This window comes from Indicator indicator, chromosome 5 (genome assembly GCF_027791375.1).
Source record: "Indicator indicator isolate 239-I01 chromosome 5, UM_Iind_1.1, whole genome shotgun sequence".
NCBI classification, from domain to species: domain Eukaryota; kingdom Metazoa; phylum Chordata; class Aves; order Piciformes; family Indicatoridae; genus Indicator; species Indicator indicator.
In genome coordinates, this window is record NC_072014.1 from 21,456,788 (window position 1) to 21,476,026 (window position 19,239).

General features: G+C 37.4%; 1 protein-coding gene across 1 annotated transcript in view; it reads right to left on the reverse strand.

Annotated features, from left to right (window-relative positions):
• Nucleotides 1–19,239, reverse strand: part of MYO3B (myosin IIIB) — a 184,536-nt gene that overhangs the window by 119,572 nt on the left and 45,725 nt on the right. The window lies entirely within an intron of this gene.

Here is a 19,239-nt window from a genome sequence, read left to right on the forward strand (position 1 = left end):
TTGCACTCATGAAAATATGCCCAAATGCTCAAAATATGTCCCCTGCAGATGCCTGCTGAGTTTTCCTTGCTGCTGCTTATTCACTGACAGTTCTCCTCTTTTCATGTCCTTCTCCTTTTATGTCAATACCTTTGAAGCTGGTAGTCAGTACAGCTCACAGTGTGCTTCCCAACACTTCCCTTTCAATTCAGCCTGACTCAGGAAGGATCAACTGAAACTGGAATATTAACCTACCATCACACCACTTTAGACCTTTACCCCAGATCACTGACTCTGAACAAAACTCTTTTAAGCATGCATATCTTCATCATAAGAACTACCAAACTACCAACAATCTGTAGAATTTTCAGTCCAGATTTCAATCTATATTCAGTTTGGATGACACTGTAAACTCTTAAACTGTTAAAAACAAATGTTATTTTTAAAATTACATTTAGCAGACAGTATTTTTACATTACATAGTAAGACGGCCTTCCATAAAAATAATCTTTTAAACCCTAACGGATTCGATGTTAGTTGGCACAAAAATCACTTTCCTTTCTGATTGTTACTCTTACAATTAAATTACGTAAACATACACAGTAAGGTCTATAGGTCATATTAAGTGGACCAAATTTTAAATGGCTCAAATTTAAGTGGAGCAACCTATAGCAGGAAGTGTTCATGAATAACATACTATATTACACTATGTTCTCTTCCACAGGTTTCTTCTACAACTTAAGATGTGATAAGCACTGGAGTATATTTAACAGTTTTAACATTAAGTTTGTGTTTTATGAAAGCTTAATGGTTTGTCTTTTGTTGCATTTGAGGGCTCAATGCAAAGGGTTACTGTACAGGGGAGAAAAAAATCACAGTAAGACTTATACAACAGAAGCACTGATACTTTAGATTGTATCATGAATCACCTTCTTTATATCGGGGCCACATTCCACAGCATGACATATATAGGAAGCTGAAGGACAATATAGTCTTATTTTCTACTCTAAGTGATGAAAATTGCAAGTAGATATATTATTGCAAAAAGTGGATATAATTAGGCTTGTCTTTTGAAAATGTGCTCTTTGGATGCAGTAAGAGTAACCAACCATTAACTTCCTAACTTTCTGTCTTTTTTCTTTAGTTTGTTCTATAATTCATAATTAGTCACAGAACTACATGCTCTATTTCCTTAGGCATACACATTGCTATTGTGAGGAGTTTTTCTACCCTTGTATTCAGTGCCCCATCACGGTCATACTAATACTGTTTTTCACTGGGAGTTTTGCTTCAATGAGGACTGTAGATTGAGCCTGTAAAAGGCACCCCATACAGGTGCACAGTGCTCCTTAGAACATGCAAGACATTAGCAACCTTATCAAGCAAGAACTGCTGCTGAATTCTGAATGATACAAACACAGTTATGTGCTCCAAATATTTTAATCTATTGAGCTTTATGTGTTCCCTGTCATTTCGCCTGCCCCCAAAGTCACAGCTGGTAAAACAAAATCAGTCATTTAACCACAATAAGACCAATGATGCAGCTCAGCGAGCACCACTCGGCCTTTACATTAAGCTGTGAGCCTAATTACAGATTGCAGATAATAAATATTTGTTGACAAGAAGAAAACAAGTACTTTCATCTTAAAATAAGTCTTTTGACAAATTTATAAAACTTGAAAATGCTTCGACTACTTTTTAAACTATTTCAGTAAACAAAGCCATACATTTTACAATCAGAAATCAAGACAGGACCTCCAAGGAACAAACTGTATCATCAGCCTACCACATTGTTTCTAATGAGACATTAGTGGAGGAACATCCAACACCTGTCACCATGAACAGGCTCCGGCAATCACAGCATCATAGTTGCAAGTTGTGAATTATTTTTCCAGGAGATTTAAGAGACAACAGAGCTGTTGACAGTTGTCTGGTTTATTTATAGACAGTTATTACATGAAATTAAACCATTCAAAAAAAACCTAAATGAAACAGCCATAGAAAAAAAATCACTAAGTCAGCCATGCATAATAACGAGATTTCTCTACAAAAGGTTATATAAAACAAATGGTTTCTATTAAAATACATTGTCCTAGTCTGAGTTAGAATAGAATGAATTCTGTTTGGTGATTTTACTTTTCACCTCAGTCTCCTCTAAATAACTGCACTTTCTGAAACTAGCGACATGTTTTCACAGTGTCTACTTCTAGTAGTGATACCCCTCAGTATCTCCAGGTAGTAACAAGGATTGGTGTGCAGGCCAAGGTCGCTGCAAAATCTTGTACTGCTTTGGGGTGCACTGTACAAGGCCATGACTGCAGGGAAAAGTGGAAAGGACAGGTGACGACCCTAAACTGGCAAGCAAGGTATTCCATTCCATATGCACATTCAGTACAAAGCTGAGGGATCACGAAGGTTCCTGTTTAGGTGGTCTTGTAGGTGTCTTCTCCTAATGGCTTCAACACAGGTCCATTTAGGGGAAGAACAGGATCTAATCTCTCTCCTGTCTAGTTTTTCAAACTGACCCTAATTCATTCTCATACAAGTTTAAAATCCTGCCACAATCCACCACCCTGCCTTGGGTAGTATTCCAAAAAATCCCAAACAATTCTTGACAGGGCTCAGAGGGTTTTCTAGTGCAATTGTTTTGTGGCTCATGCAAATCAGTAAGAGATTTCTACTGATCAGAGTGAAAAATTCAGATCCTGAATGCTCTCCCATTTGTATGACTCCTACTAAAGACTACTCAAGTTTGACTGATTTCAAGAAATTTTACTGAAGTCCACTCAGCAGGGTACTATGTTCAGCTTTGTAAGATTAAGACAGAAACTGTGGAGTTTAGGTGACTGCAGAAGCAGAAAACCAGCACAAAATTCTGTGTACATGGAGGCATGCCTTTGAAATCACATTTTAGGTCAGTGGAAAGCTATCATCAATCTGAATTCTGCTGCATGAAGCCACCATAGTTGGAAACCTCCGCAGCACATTGCCTTAAGAGCCCAGAAGATCAGGAACAAGCAATGTCAACAAGCACGGAATATGAACAAAAGAGCTCCAGGCCTAAAGCAATTGTCTGCCCACTGAGTTATCTAGAGGGCTCCAAAGACAATTGAACACCCTTTCCTCAAAATACCCAGAACTGTGCAAGTCTCAACCATACTGGGCAACAGTCTCCCTTAAGTCTTCTTAACCAGATCTGTAAGCATGGCATTCCCATGCCTATGCAGCCCACAAGGCATGAACCATACGTTGAGACTGTATGTACCAAATGACAGCATATGAGACAGCAGGAAAAGGTGGTATCTCCTCTCATAATCTCTAGCTTCTTAGGGCTCAGTACAGTTACGTCAAACCTTTCTCAGGCAAGGTAAGAGACTACTGCCAGATCATAGTACTCTAACTATACAATTAAGGGACATCGGCAAAATTACAGTTATTATGTGAGAACAGAGGATACAGTACATCCTAGGAAAAGATTTGAGGGAAGCAGAAGAATGCTTCTGTCCAGTTCAGCTATTTTCCACTCCCTAGCCACCACTTCACTTCTAAATAGTTTCTCCTTTTCTATTCCCTCTCCCTTTCCTCTCAAATGACTGTTTTCCTTGTGTAATATCTAATTCAAAATTGTTAACATACAACTTTCATTTTTTATGTTCTAAAACATCAAAGGCATATAACTATTCAAATAACATGTAAGTGTCTTAATTCTAACAAAGATCTGCTGTTTTAAACCAAGATCAAATCCTACCAAGAGAACAGATTCAGTTAAGAGGAAGCAGAACACAAGACATTTATTGCTTGCCTGCTGAAACAAAAATATTCTTCTTGCTGAAATATTTGATTATCTTCACAGACTTACCTGATACTGCCCTCTTTACTGGAATGGATGCTCTTTCTTTTCCATAGGTTACACAGTTACACAAGTCTGTACTGAATCTAACAGCATATGATAAATCCATATTAAATTGAAAGTTAGACAAATAACTAAGAGACTTTATGTTCCTAATTACTTGAAAGGATCAAAGGTATCAATCCACTTTTTAAGACTTTTAGACTTTTTTTTTTTTTGTAATACAGGGTCCTGATCTAGTAAAATACAAACTGGGTATCTGTTTTCACTTTCTCAGAAGATGGCTATATATCTTTTAAAACATAAACACATATTTGCACCCTTTTTCCTGTGATTTTACATGACTATTGATTTATTTTGCCACCAGTAAGCAGGTGATTTAACAGACTAACAAGATATGAGCTCCACTGCAAAACAAATACAAATCCACAAATTAACAGAATATCAACTATCTCTTTAAAACACACTTAAATCTTAAAATTTATTCACAAGTCTCCAGCTTAGAGTATTTCATCAACCAGCATAGTAATGAGCAAAAATAAATGGTAGTCAGCTGCAGAATTATGCACAAATCTCCTTTTGATTTTCAAGATTCACTTTATGCATTGCCAAAAGAGGAGCACTTCAAGAAGAATATAAAGAAGCTGTCAAAAGAAACCTTCTGAGAAACCTCCTTCACATGAACAATCCTGTGTTTCAAAATCGTATATATCTGATAAATTAAAAGTCACCTTTAAAGTAATGAGTATGGACAGAAATAACGTGCTAAGCACATCAAATTATTTTGAAGGCCAAATAATAACCTTCAGAAAATGTATTACAACAAATCTCAGTTATGCAATTATTTTCTAGTTCATACAAAGAGAAAGAAAATGGATGGAAAAGTATTGCAAAGTGTTCTGCTTGGGAACATCTGGATTATCTTTGACTTTTTCCCTTGAACATTGCAGTTCACAGGCCACTGCTTTCAGTCAGATTTGGCAGCTGCAAGGTTTCATTAGCCTTTTTCAGGAGTCGACAAGGCATCATTTATTTCTGTCATTTACTTTTCAGTTTCCAGTTTCAGCTTCTGGCTTCAGTAAAATAGAAACAAATATTTTATTTCAGAAATATTTTTGGATGGAGGTGAAAACATACAGCTTTGCATTCCAGTGGGCAAGCTTCAAAATAATTATTCAACATAACTGAATTGCAATTGTACTTTGTCCTCTCATTTATTCACAAAAGTTTCAGAGAGCTGAAGAGGCACTAGCAAATTAAGAGTAATGAAATAGAGGAAATAATAATAGAGATTTTCCTTTATAACCAGTTCACATCTTTACTGCAATGTAGTATTTTACTTTTTTATTAAAACCATTGCTCTGTGAATCTGCAAAGCAGGAGATAGTCAGTTGCCAAAGAAATAAAAATGGGACAGTAGTATTTTGTGCCCAATTGAAATATATATGCTGTTTTCTAGACACTACACTTCTGTAGCTGGAATATTAAAGTACTGTGACTACACTACATATTTGTAGAATTATATGGGAAAAACAAATTTGCTAACATCTGACAGTCAAAAATCCCACAGATAAATGTAAAAAATCCCACAGATAAATGTCTAAGGGCAAGTCCCAAATCATCTATGCTTCAAACTTCCACTGTACATCATCCAGTTTAAAAGAGTTGAGTAGGCCACCTGCCTTGAAGACATTGCCCAGCAGAGCAGATCGATTTTTGGAAAGCTAAAAGTTGGTTTCAGAGGAAGACTTAGAGGGATGCCATAGTTTCTTTTAAGAAGTGGAGGAAGACTGCCAAGAGAAGAAATACACAATTTGGAATCTGAGCTAGAACCTGGTCCCAAATTTCTGTGCTCCTGTCTCTGCCCAGGCTTGTACTGAACATGGAATTCAATCATTATGCCTGAAAAAAGTAAGCACTTAAAACTCTGCATTTCCACCAGGAAAAAAGGATTCCCCTCCCCTACTTGCTACATCAAACCTTGCTTACTGTTTTCAGTTTAGTCTAGTTCATAGCATTGTAAGAACTGGTATTACGATAGCCCTACCAGTTGGGTTCAGAAATAAATACTTGTAGAGGGAATATATTAGTTAATGGTGGCATCTTTCAAAAAAAATGAAGAAGAAATAGACTGAAAAAAATATTTTTATTGTAGTTATCAGACTGTTATGTCAATCCACAAGTTTTACATTTTTTGTGCTGTACTTGGTCCTTGTGTGGCCACAGTTTGAGCTTGTGTTCAGTTCTGGGTGCCACAGAATAGAAAGACATTGAGGTTCTGGTGAGCAATGAGCAATGAGGCTGGTGAGGGGTTTGCAGGGCATGTCATGCAGGGAGTGACTGAGAAAGCTGGGATTGTTTAGTCTGGAGAGGAGCAGAGATCTTATTACTTTCTACAACTACCTGAAAGAAGGTTTTAGTGAGACTGGTGTTGGTCACTTCTATCAAGTAACCAGCAATAAGATGAGAAGAAATGGATTTAAGTTGTACCAGAGGAGGTTTAGATTGGACATTAGGAAAAACTTACTGAGAGAGTGGCCACCATCCCTCGAGGTGTTCAAGGTGTGGCACTTCATGATATAGTGCTCCTGGTAATTGGGTTACAGTTGGACTTGACAATCTTAAAGATCTTTTCCCACCTTAATGATTCTGTGACTTTATGGTTGTAAGTGCCAAGGATACACAAATGTCTTTTAGTTGTATTTTTCTATAGCAAATATTAAGACACTGAATGAGAATCTGAATCATAAACCAAAACCACAACAAGTAAGCAGTCTATTTCCTCAATCTGGGAAATAATGCATTATGTTAATTCGTAAAGACTAAAAATGTATGCCTCCTAACGATAATAAAGTTATACATTCGTGCCTTCCCTGCTTTTCCGCAGTACGGAACTGACACAGCTCTACTGAGATCCTTGCAACTGAACAGAGCAAAAAGTTGGATTTTCCACAGAGGGAGCTCTCACAGAGTGTTTAGTGTATGTTTGAGTTGGGTAGGAACTATGTGCAACTGTGGAATATTTGAAAAGTCCTAATAGGTTCTGTCTGCAATGTCCAATATAAGAAACAAATTAAACCCAACCAACCAACCAACTCCCACCAAAAACCAACAACAAAAAACCCCCAACAAACAACCCAAAATCTAATCAAAACTTTAAAATAAATCAGCTGAGAGGTAAAATATATTTACACCAATAAAGATACAGGTAATATGGAAGAGAATTCTTCCTTGCTTTTTGAATTTCCTCTCAGTAATTCATTATGAAGCACTAAGAGGTGATTATATACATGTTGACACGAGCACTCAATTTTAAGTAACACGTAGAAAGGCTAAACACAGAAGAAAATTACACTTTCATCAACTCAGGTCTCTGGTTTGTTCCAGTGTAAGATGTTTTCTGTTCTTTTTGTTTCTCCAGACAGTTCAAGCAGATGCTGCCTGTAAAAGTCTGACATGTTTGCATGTTGGCAACAGACCTTGGATCATGAACTTGCCCAATAAAGCTATCTTACTGTAATTCAGAACACCTTTACCCAGCACTTATTCTAATATATGAACAGTTTTACAAGAGGGAATATGATAGAATCTACACCATGAATGAAGAAACCTAGAAATTATTTTGGCTAATTTAACCAAATTAAACTGCATAAAGTCAAATCACTTCAGTCATCCAGGTAGAAAGATGGAAGCTGTTACTATGATTTTTTTCTCCCTAACCCAAAAGTGCAAGAGTTGTTTCCCCATGTCTCATAGACCTATCTTTTTTTTTTTTTTGTAAACATAACTTTCAGTTGTTTGATCATGCAACTCAAATAGATTAAAATGCCAGTCTTAAAGACCTTAAACTTTCAGAGATAACCAGGGTTATGCTCAAGTTGCCTCTAACTTTCTTTTGGATATTGTAACAGTGACACAGTTTTTCAATAAAACAAGCATAGTTCTACTTAAAAATAGTTATAACTCTGCTGAAAAATTAATCTGGTTTTGATCAGTTTTTACCAGCATCTTTTTTCAGTCTTCTAACCTAGATTTATACCTTTTGTATGCTTTCAATGCTACTTTTGAAGGGTTATTAACAACATTGGACAAGTAAGCCCAACAATTATCTTGTTCAGGTAAGTGAGTGAAATATCCTGTTTACTATGTTAATTCTTGCTTATACACCTGCATGGATTAAGTGAAACCTTTTACCACAGCACAGACTAAAGCAGGTTGGAAAAGGACCTCTATTGCAACCTCCTACTCAAAGCAAAGCCAGCTATGAGTTCAGGTCAGATTTCTTATGCTTTATCCACTCAGATTTTCACCCAGCAAATTTATTTTCAGTCAATTCTCAACAAGGATTCTTAAGTCAGCACTTTAAAACCCAGCCCTTGAACGTGGCCTTTGCTTTGTATCCCTACATGCCTAACATCCCATTTAGCTCCATATAAATATAAATGATGCTACCACAGGACTGACTTACAAATCACACTATCCCTTCACCATTATTTACCACTTTCTTCCTCCTCTTATTTTCTTCTGCATTCCCTACTATTTCTTCAAACAACACTGCTGTAACCTTTGTGAACCCAGCATCTCACAATCCTTTAATCTACGTTTCAGTTTGTTCTTATGTAAAATGTGGTCTTTCTGCACAGAGTACGGTGTGTGATATCTTGTCTGGGAGTTTTTCTTGGCCTCACAACAGTGGTGAAAAATTGCACCTCCTGGAGGAACTCTTGAGAGAAGGTGTAATACAACTGAAATCTAAATGGCCTTTCCTTGTCATAAAATAAACTCACCAAAATCATTATTAACTCTCTGAATACTGTAGTTATAAAGATTTATAACCAATGACTACTCCAATAAATATTTAAAATTTTTATGAGTTCTAACTTATGATTACACCTGTGTTAGGAAAGAAATATAAGACACTAATTGTTAATAGTAAATGTGTAGAGAAGAATACTGCACTATTACTGCGTTAATCATGAGTAATGATTAAATATACTGCACCGAATTTTAACATTAATCAAACGGATAACTGTAACAAGCAAATCAATACCTTTAAAAGCACAGCTCCTTTTCACCAAATCTGTTTGCAAATAGTGTGATTACTTGTTATTGCATAATTCTGGAAATTTCTTCAGATGGCAAAGCACTGAGGCATTTGGTAACTTTTTATTACAAAAATAAAATAACCAAGGTACATTCATTGCAGTCCTAAGGATCATTACAATCTTTCTAGAATGTAACTAGCAGCTAAAAAGTTTGTCTTTTTCTTCTGCTTCTATCAGTCAGTGAATTAATTCTTTTACAAATGTGAACATCAATATTCTATTTCTGAGAAAGGCAACTGTTTTTCAATTACATCCCATGAAAGTCTCTGGTACCATGAAATGTTTGAGGTACCCTATTCTCTCTGCAATACCAAACTATGTGAAGGGATTATCTTTTTTCATGCAAAAATCTAATTTAATTTACTTGGCTCAATTCATTATAAATGATGTGGGCTACTGAACTGCAACATTAACCATAGGCTCTAAAGCATGTTTTGGAAAACCACAGGGCTAATGTTTTGAAATGCACTTACTCTTCTCTAGGACTACACTCCAAAGAAGAACAGAATTTTATTATTTTTCTTTAAACATCAGGTTTTAACTTGCACCCATAAGGCACATTGGGGAAAGTTGCCTGCACACCAACTGCTAAATGCACAATAACTGAACAGAACACAAGTACGTATTTCGCATGTGCAGCACCTATGGGTAAAGACATATGTAAAAATAGGAAGAGTTTGACAAAGTAGACATCACAGGTAAAATATGCAGGTTTTAGGAAAGTATATCTATACATGAATGTCTAAGTTACCAAGTGGTGTGTCTTTAACTTGAGATGGTGTTTCAGATTTAAACAAAAAACCTGTTTTGCTGCCTGTCCCCACCGTTTACGTTCATGAATGACAAATAAGCAGTATCACTACTTCACAGTCAAGTACCACCCTCTAAAATTGAGTCACACACGGGTAAGAGACTGTGTATCCTTCCTGCCAGCATTACGGCTCCAACCTCACATTACCTTCTCATCACAGAGCAATTACGAACGAGACCAGATGAAACAAGACTTTAATTCAAACATTACCCTCCCCAAGCCCCATCGCATTAAAAATCCAGCTCTCTACGGATTAAACATGAAGATGGATATCCTGCTATGCCATTCTTGACTGGCACAACCACAAGGTCAGGTAGGCTGACTAAGGATGTTTCATAGCCAGGAAGTCGAAGGGACTCACTCATCCAGTGTACTCCTCAGGCAACACTGACTGCAAGTCTCTTGCAAACCTAGCTTCAATGTAAAGCTTTTCTCAAGGAAGTCAGACGTGGGAACATGTCCTCAACAGTGGATGAGTCTCATCTCTCCAAAAAATACCTAGTGCAATCTGTAGCTTCTATATGCATTTGCAATACTTTGTATTTGGAGACAGCAAAATCCATTCAATGAGAAATTTAGTTTTCCTTCTTTCTAGTATTCAGAGAATTTAACACAGTACTAAGCCTTCATTTGCCTGCAGCTGTTTCAGAGAGAGAAAGGAAAAAGAAAAAAGACCACAACCAAACCAACCCTTTGAATTTACACAGTTTAAATCCTGAAGGACCATTTTAAAAGGGAAGTAGAATGTAATTTTAACAGACCTCAAATAGTTTGCTTCATGCATACTCACTTAATACTGAACCAAGACAGTCCTTAAAACTTCAGACCGGGAAACCTGCTCTGGTTACCTTGGTGATAAAACAAAAATTGCACATAATTGTTGCTGATGTCACTGCTTCCAATTGTTTCCAAGGTTACAGAGTACCTCAACTAGCTGTGATGTTTCATTTCTAGACTGTATTGGAAGCCTATTTTCTGTTCTCAGTAAATTGTTTAGTACTGCAGGTAATCTATCTAAACCTTATCTAATAAGGCATCAGCAGCAGCCTCTCAGCAACCCCCAGTAATGATGTAGAATTATATATTGAAAATGCAGCTACCTAGTGCTTTACTGAGCAATTTGACTCCTGGATTGCCTGAATTATTTTTATCTTAAGACTATTTCCATAACAAAGTATATTAATCAATCATATAAAAATATCTGAACACTAAATGTCTTACCATGAAGCAGTATTACATGTGAATTATCTACCTGTAAGGAAGCTGCTCTCTTGGTTGAATAGTGGAAAATTGGCTGTTAACTATTTATAACTGACTGATTTTTCCACCATCTTCCAACTCATTTTAAATGCAGAGCATTTTGCTACACTAAAAAAAAATCAGCCATGCTACATCTTCTCCATTGCAATCTACAGTTTAACATGCGTCATAGCAAGAATCTCCCAAAAAATCAGTGACTACCAGATGTAAGGATTACCCTGCTACCATTACAGTATTACTGCTTGAAGACAGCTATAGACAGTGCTGTTAACTACTGTAGTTGTCAAGAAACAGGAGCAATTCTGAAAACACTAAAAATAATCTATTTTTAGCATATGATAATAAAAGCAAGACTCTGTCCTCTAAATCTAACTAAGCCACATTTCAAATCCTCACTTCTGAAGGAGACAAGTTAGTAGATGTCTGTCTACCACCTCTCCTCCTGCTGGATGTGCCTTTCATCACTTGACTGCTCTCAGACTGCAGGGCTTGACCTTGTCAGCAAGAAATTTTCCACTAGAGCAAAACAAAACGGCACTTGCTGTATCTTAGCAGTCTGTTATTACTTATGCAATGGATTTTGAGAAGTAATAATTTACTTTAGAAACTGGTTGACTAAAATAATGTGTGTGTTTAATGCATGAGATGAACTGCATACGGAGTCACTAAAACCATCTGTCAGGCATCTCAGCTTCTACCTAGAGTTCAGAGAAGGTTAGTGTGCAGTACAGAGAATAAAGCAGAGTATCAGTGGTGATTCTTTTTAATTTTCTCAGAAAATGGCTAAGAGATAAGCATGTTTATTTTCATGATTACTCATCTGAGTTTCTTAAATCATTTAATTTCAGCAGCATACATGTTAGCTCTTCTATGTAAAATTTCCATTAATGTTCTAGCAACAAATATATTGGCAGGAATGTTTGCTGAAACAGACTGTTTTAAATAAGCACTGAAGAATATACATATAAAACAATACCCTTCTATTTGTAATTGCATGCATTCACAAGAAAGCCAGTTAAGGGTAAGACTCAAGAGATCAAAACCAGCAACACGCTATGCAGGCAAAGTCTTCCCTACACAGCTGAAATAGTAAATGCTTACAACAGGCTATTCAACAACAACCCACAGAGAACAAATCACTTGCTGAAATTAGGTTATTAATACATCTGAACACAGAATGCATCTGCAGAATCAAATTCTATCTGCGCACAACTTATGAAAATGAATAGAAAGACAAATCAATAAGAAACAGTTATATAATTGTATGTAAGTTACGTGATAACTGAATAGCTACGGAAACAGAGGAGGGAAATTGCACCAAACTTACTTTAGGGCTGATTCTCTACTGTATTATGCAGTATAGCAAAATATTTACCACTTTCTAAAATATATTAAAATGTCATAAGGTAATAGGGAACAGACCCCATTTTGCAATAATATGGCTGCTAACTGCATATACTTCAATTTTTAGATCTACTGCCAGACTTAGAAGACTGGTTATCTACACATATGGTACAGCAGTAGACATAAAGAGCTCTCTGATTTTTGAAGACAGATGACATAATGAAGGTAACACTACTACCAGTCACTCATTACTCAGTTCGGCCCTGGCACAGATCTATTTAAGTCTGATATTCAAACCCTTGACTTTCACCAGTTCATATAGCTGTTAGAAATTAATTAGTAACTAATAACTCTTATATATTTTTATAAGGGCAGGGTCCCTGCCCCAGCATATTTGAGCACCATTGCAAACACTGAAACAACGTGATATTAACAACGTTAAGATAACTTGCCCTCAAAACACAAAAAACTTGCCCATGGAATTGATACATGCTTTGCCAGATTATACAAACAACAGGCCAGGACACTGAACCACCATTAGGAGTGTACCCTGGGGTCAAAATCGTGCAGTCCAATTCGACATCATCATTAATGATGTGGATGATGTAGCAGAGTGCATCCACAGCAACTCTGCTCATGTTCCAACCTGGGAGGAGCAGCTGATACACCAGAGGATTGTGCTGCCACCCAGAGCAATCAAACCTCAAACAGGATGAAGAAATGGGCCTACAGGAACTTCATGAAGTTCAGCAAAGTTAAGTGCAAGGTCCTGCACCAGTATATGCTGGAGTTTGACCAGCTAGAAGGCAGCTTGCAAGGTGAAAGGTGCAAATATTTCGGCTCCTCTACCTCATGTGACTGGCCCACAATCACATTATCTACTGAGGTGAAAAAGGTCTACTCTCTCTCTTGATACGATCATACCTTAAAAATAACAATAATTGAGTACTCTTAAAGACCTTCTTCAGAGATCATTACCGACATTAAAGACGAAGTGTATGTTTGCACAGAAAATACAAAGATAATTATACTGACTTACCTATACTTGTAAGTTGAAGCCATGATGAGGTAGGAGTTAGACATCAGGTTTGGTTCTGCTAGAGTGAGGTCAGCTTCTGAAGCAGTCAAGCATTACTGAATTCAAACTAAAAAGCACGCCCAAGAGCTCACAGTCTCAACACAGAACAACACAGGTGAAGAGCTACACAGTTAAATAAGTACTCACACGCTCAACTCCATCCCACTTCTGCTTATTTAAAAAATGAATAAAGCATAAGAATTTTTAATGACATTTTGTTTAATTCTCAGGTTTTGTGGGTTAGAAAATTAAATAACCAATTCCTATCACCAATCATTCTTAAAACAGGTGCCTTCTACTGCTTTCAGAAAAGAAACACTTGACCAATACAGACATGACAGAAGAATTTGGTTCAGTTTCTGTTAGTGTCAGATATCAATGTAACCTAGAAAATTGCTCTTAATTTACCACCTCCCAGGACTGTAAGGAAACAGATCCTGAAATGTGGGATCTTTGCAACACGATCTAAAATTCTCACTTTACACCAGCATATATATCCATCCTTTCCAGACTACAATGTACTGTCTTTATCTCCTCTTTCCCACATTACTTTTTATAGCCATTACTTTTCTTTTCAAAATTTCAGATCACTGCTACCTTGTAACACAGTGCTGATATGATGCAATATTTCTTGCATATCATCTGAAGAATTTATGAATCTATTTTACTTTCAAAAGCTTAGGTGTAATGGTATCTGAGAATCTCTTCCTTTGTAATATTTTGCCAAAACAGACACACCTAAGTAGCAGCAGCAGATGGAAGAGGTTAAAATTATCAGCTGCCAAATTATCAAGTTTGCTAGGCCACCTTCCTTTTACAATTTAGACCCTTCTGTTGGAGATTTGAAAATATATTCTAGACAGATGACATGTTAACAGAATCATTTCATGGTTCAGTGTCTTCACAGTATGATTTATCTCTATCTCTAGGCACTGGAGGTCCCTTTTCAGGAGATTTATGAGTTAGATCCAAGAATTCATTTTGATGGGGGAGAATTTGTGCACCATTTCAAACCAGAACATTCACATTTGCTCCAAGATAATGCTTCCTTCTCATTAGCAGTTTTAAGAACAAGTCTCAGGCATGTGGTATCACAATCACACTGCGCATTCTTACAATAAAATGTTCATGAATGAAAGAAGTTTTCAAAATTTTCATTAGTCCATGAGCTTGTATCCTCTTTCAAATCTACATAACACACAGAGGAAAAAGGTCCAGAAGGCTAATGTCTCATGAAACATCTGACCTAAAGTTTAAATGGCATTTTATTCTTCACTTTTGCTATTAGATATTTGCTCTAGACACCACATTTTCTGTTGGACAAGATAAGAGGTTACCAACTGGAAAATGCTTACATATCTGGCCCACAGCTCAGGCCATATTCTCAAAAGTACAGAGTTAACACTTACAAACCTTAAACCCCACAATGTTTCCAAAAGCCTCATGACAGACTTCCTGTTTCTGGTTGCTGCTTCTCACTTCCAGTTTTGGGGGTTGAGCTGGCTGTGGACTTGGGGGAGTCATTTTAGGGCCAGCTTCTGCTGCTGCTTTTGCTGTGCTTTTCTGTGAAATAGCTAAGGTTCTTGTACACTGTATCATTTCCACTGAACTCCTTATCTCAACCCAGGGCTTTTTGTGTTATTTTCCCTCTCAAACTGTGTGGGGCTTGCATGTGAGAGTAACTTGTGTTAAACGAGTAGAGTTACAGTTCAAAACACACTAAAAAAGGGAGAACAATGCATCTGTTTGAAGTCTTTTAACTAATACACTTTACCTCACCAAAGCATTTATGGGCCTTTCATGAGAATCTTTGTAGTAAAATCCTTACCTTGAATAAGATGGGGAAAGAGAACTGCAAATAAAGAAGATAACTCATGTTCCTTATCTAGAAAGGCACAGTAATCAGACAAGAGTGTTGCTGTTCATGCTGAGGAGATGGAGAAGAGACATGACTGACACCTTGTTATGTCCTGTTAAGAACTACCTTAAAATAAAATACTTTCAGCAGGCAGGATCCTGAAAAGTGTTTTAATCTTTTTCTAGCAATGCTGGAAGGCCAGACATGTGAAAACTATAAAATAAAAACAGTTATAAAAACACAGAACTAGGAACATCAAAGCACTAATGGCAGATGCAAAAGATTTTAGTGCCATTGGACCACTCCATATTATGAAGTTCTGCTGCATGGAACTAGTCTTTGGTCTTAATTTAACAGCTTACAGGGATATCAAAAGTTCTGTCACCTCTATATAAATACTAGCCTGCACAGAGAAGTATGACTGGGAAAATCCTAATTTCAACAGTCTTCCAAAGAGATACATAGCTAGGGTGTTATAGAGAGAATGTTCATGGAACATGGAACAATTTTATTGTGCGATAGATTGTTTTCTGTTAATACCCTCCAAAGAGGAGAATGTAAAACTGTTCATATAGAAATGAAGAAGGTAGACCTTGATTTAAATGAACATAAGGGACCTCCTCTTCCAGCAATGCCATATGACCCAGATATGTATCGATGGATATGCTTCTTTGCAGACCTCTGAGCTATTCAACCTAGAGCTCAGTCTATCCCTGGTTCAAGTTATATAATGCAGGCATGGACCTGTGTTAGCTGGAGATGATAAATTCAACAGAACTCTTAAGTTTGGTAATAAAGTTTCCATTCCAGCAGAGTTTCCTGGAAGTGAAATTCTGACCATACTTTTCTATAGCAGTGTCACTCTGACCTTCCCCTCCATGGCTATAAATGTTCTATAGAAAGTACAGAGAAGTGTAATTTCTTGCTAGAAGAACCTTTAGGCTATGCAACTAATACCATCTGAATTTAGTATCTTATTTACTTCTTGTTTAGAGAACACACTGTAGGATGCTTGGCTCCTGTTAGCTTTTCCCATTTTCCTGCTTAAGTTAGCACATAAAAACAGTAAAAGCCTAATCCTTGACTTGAGTTCTACACAAATAGACAAAAAATCTTGGGGATATGCAGCTGCTGTGACTGTCAGTACAAAAATAATTTATTCAGTGGTTGATTCAAGCCTTATAATTTCAAAGTAAACACTCACTGATTTCAATAGCATTCATTAAAGAATAAGGCCTAGTTCCACAGCTCACTATCTTGAAACTCTATGCAAGGCTAGCAGCACAGTTGCCAGCTGTCTTTAGAAAAAAAGCCAATGACTAAACTAACATAGAAACTTAACTACTTTATTGCCTATGTGTAAACACATACACAGAGAGAGAAGTTTCTATATCTAGCTTTGGCAATTTTGCCATTACTAATATGTTAAAGAAAATTCATGAAAACTAATTATTCAGTGCTTGATAAGAAAATCTGAAAATTATTGCAAAGTTTTCTGCTAACTAAGAAATCAGCACCACACAAACCAGACCGGTCTACTATACTGAAGGCAGCGTAAACAAAAGGATGTGGATGAACTGTAGCCAAGAATGCAAGGGAACAAAGAAATAATTCCTAATAACTCTTTGCCTACGTGACACCCAAGTATCATATACAGTGAAAAGCAATTTTATCTCTTCACCAAAGTGTAATCAGCCCAATTGACAAAAATTATTCTGTGAGAACACATATAGAAATTAGATATATGCAGTAAATCAATAGCCCATTACACTTATTGCTTATTTGCAGTAGCTTTTTACACTTCCATTTTTACACTGTAGAGTACCAGTTACCCCATAACTGTACAACATACTTTGGTGTCATTTGGTATTAGTGCATATGGTATACTTAACAACAGTTGAAACCTGATTTACCAGTTTCACGTCTAGAAATCACAGCTGAAAGAGGAGCTGTTATCAACAAATTAAATTATGTATATCGGTCAGAAATTACAATATGAGTACATACATAGGACTGAACATCTCTAAGGTTATATTGCTTCCCAGCCCAAGTCCTGAAACTACCGATAGAATCCCAGAAGTAGAAATGTGTACTTCAGTATTCAGCTCCATTGTATTCCAATATTAATGTAGTTTGAATCACAAGTTACAGTTGTGAGACCATTTGGAAAATGCTAACTTCCTCCTAGTGACTATTTTCCAAGTGAAAGCAAAAACCTAGCTGGACAAGTTCTTTATATATCCCTCAAGAGCAGTAAACTCCAGATTATTTCACTTGAGAGCATTTGTGAACTGTCACCATTTGTGAACTGAGGGCAGTCAGATGCATGAGCCCTTCTTCCATCTCACCAGAAGTGCAGATTACATCTTCATTTAATCGATGGGTGGAGCAGAGCCCCCTGTAGGGAAAAAGCTCAAGGAAGCAGCCTCCTACAGAAAGCATCAGGTGCTTGTGGTTACCACCCCTCAGCTGAGACAAGAGTCTGAGGTGTGTGAATATGCTGCCTCTTATTCATGCCCCTGTACCCTAAGGTGTTTGATTGCAGATAAAAGCAGAGCAATTTTAAGATATGGAGATCCCCGCGCATGGCACAAATTCCTGTGGAGATGTAACAAATGCTAGTCTCAGGTAAAAAATTTGCTGACTTAAGAGTCTAACTGTGGTCTCACTGACCCAGAAACTACATCTGAGAACTTTGACTCAAATAGACAATGGATGCAGAAGCTGGGAAGCAATAAAGAAAAAAAAAAAGAAAAAAAGAAAAACCTCAGCAGTGTTCCTTTTCTTTTGACTGGAACTTACAATGACACAAAGTCATGTTGTGGAGAGGGGAAACAGGGTCTTTTCACAAGGTAGCTAAGGACTACCAAATTAAGTTGGATGAGCAGGACACAGAAGAACAGGTGAGAAATTGTATTGGGTAACTTCAGAGACAACATTCAAGGATAGTAACTACCTAAAAATGACCAGATGATTTAACAGTTGCATCTAAGCAGGAGGAGCTGGAGATCTGCATTAGGCTGAATGACTTATGATATAATTGCCATCACTGAAACATGGTGGGACAGCTCCCATGACTGGAATGTTGTCATGGATGACTATGTACTGTTCAGGAAGGACAGACCAGCAAGATGAGCTGGGGGAGTTGCTCTCCATGTGCAAGAGCAACTGAAATGTGCTGAGTTGCATCCAAGGGGGGAGGCAGAACTGGTTGAAAGCTTGTGGGTAAGAATTAAGGGATGTGGGAAAGGAGGTGAAATTGTCATAGATGTCTACTATAGACCACCAAACCAAGAGGAGGATGTTGATGAGGCCTTCTACAGTCAACTGGAGGTAGCCTCTAGAGCAAACTCCTTGGTACTCATGGGTGAGTTCAATCACCCTGATATTTGCTGGGAAGCTCACATAGCCAGGCACAGTCGGTCCAAAAGGCTCTTGCAGTCTATCAGTGATAACTTTTTGATGCAGGTAGTGGAGGGACCAACAAGGAGAGGTGTACTGCAGGACCTTGTATTAACTAATAAAGAAGGACTGGTTGAGGACATTAAGGTCAGGAACAGCCTTGGTGACAGTGATCATGACATGGTGGAGTTTAGTATTATACAGGGTAGAAGCAGACCAACAAGTAGAATTACAATCCTGGACTTCTGCAGAGCTAACTTTGTACTCTTCAGAGACATACTTGCAGAAATTCCATGGGCTAAGACCCTGGAGGGTAAAGGAACCCAAGAAAGTTGGTTAATTTTTAAAGACCACTTCCTCCAAGCCCAAGCTAGGTGTGTTCCCTTGAGTAGAAGATCAGGTAGATGTGCTAGGAGACCTGCATGACTGGGCAAGGAGCTCCTGAAGAAAATCTCAGGGAAGAAAGAAACTTACAATTCATGGAAGAAGGGATTTGGCACTTAGGAGAACTATAGAGAAGTTGTCAGGGCATGTAGGAAGGCAACAAGGAGG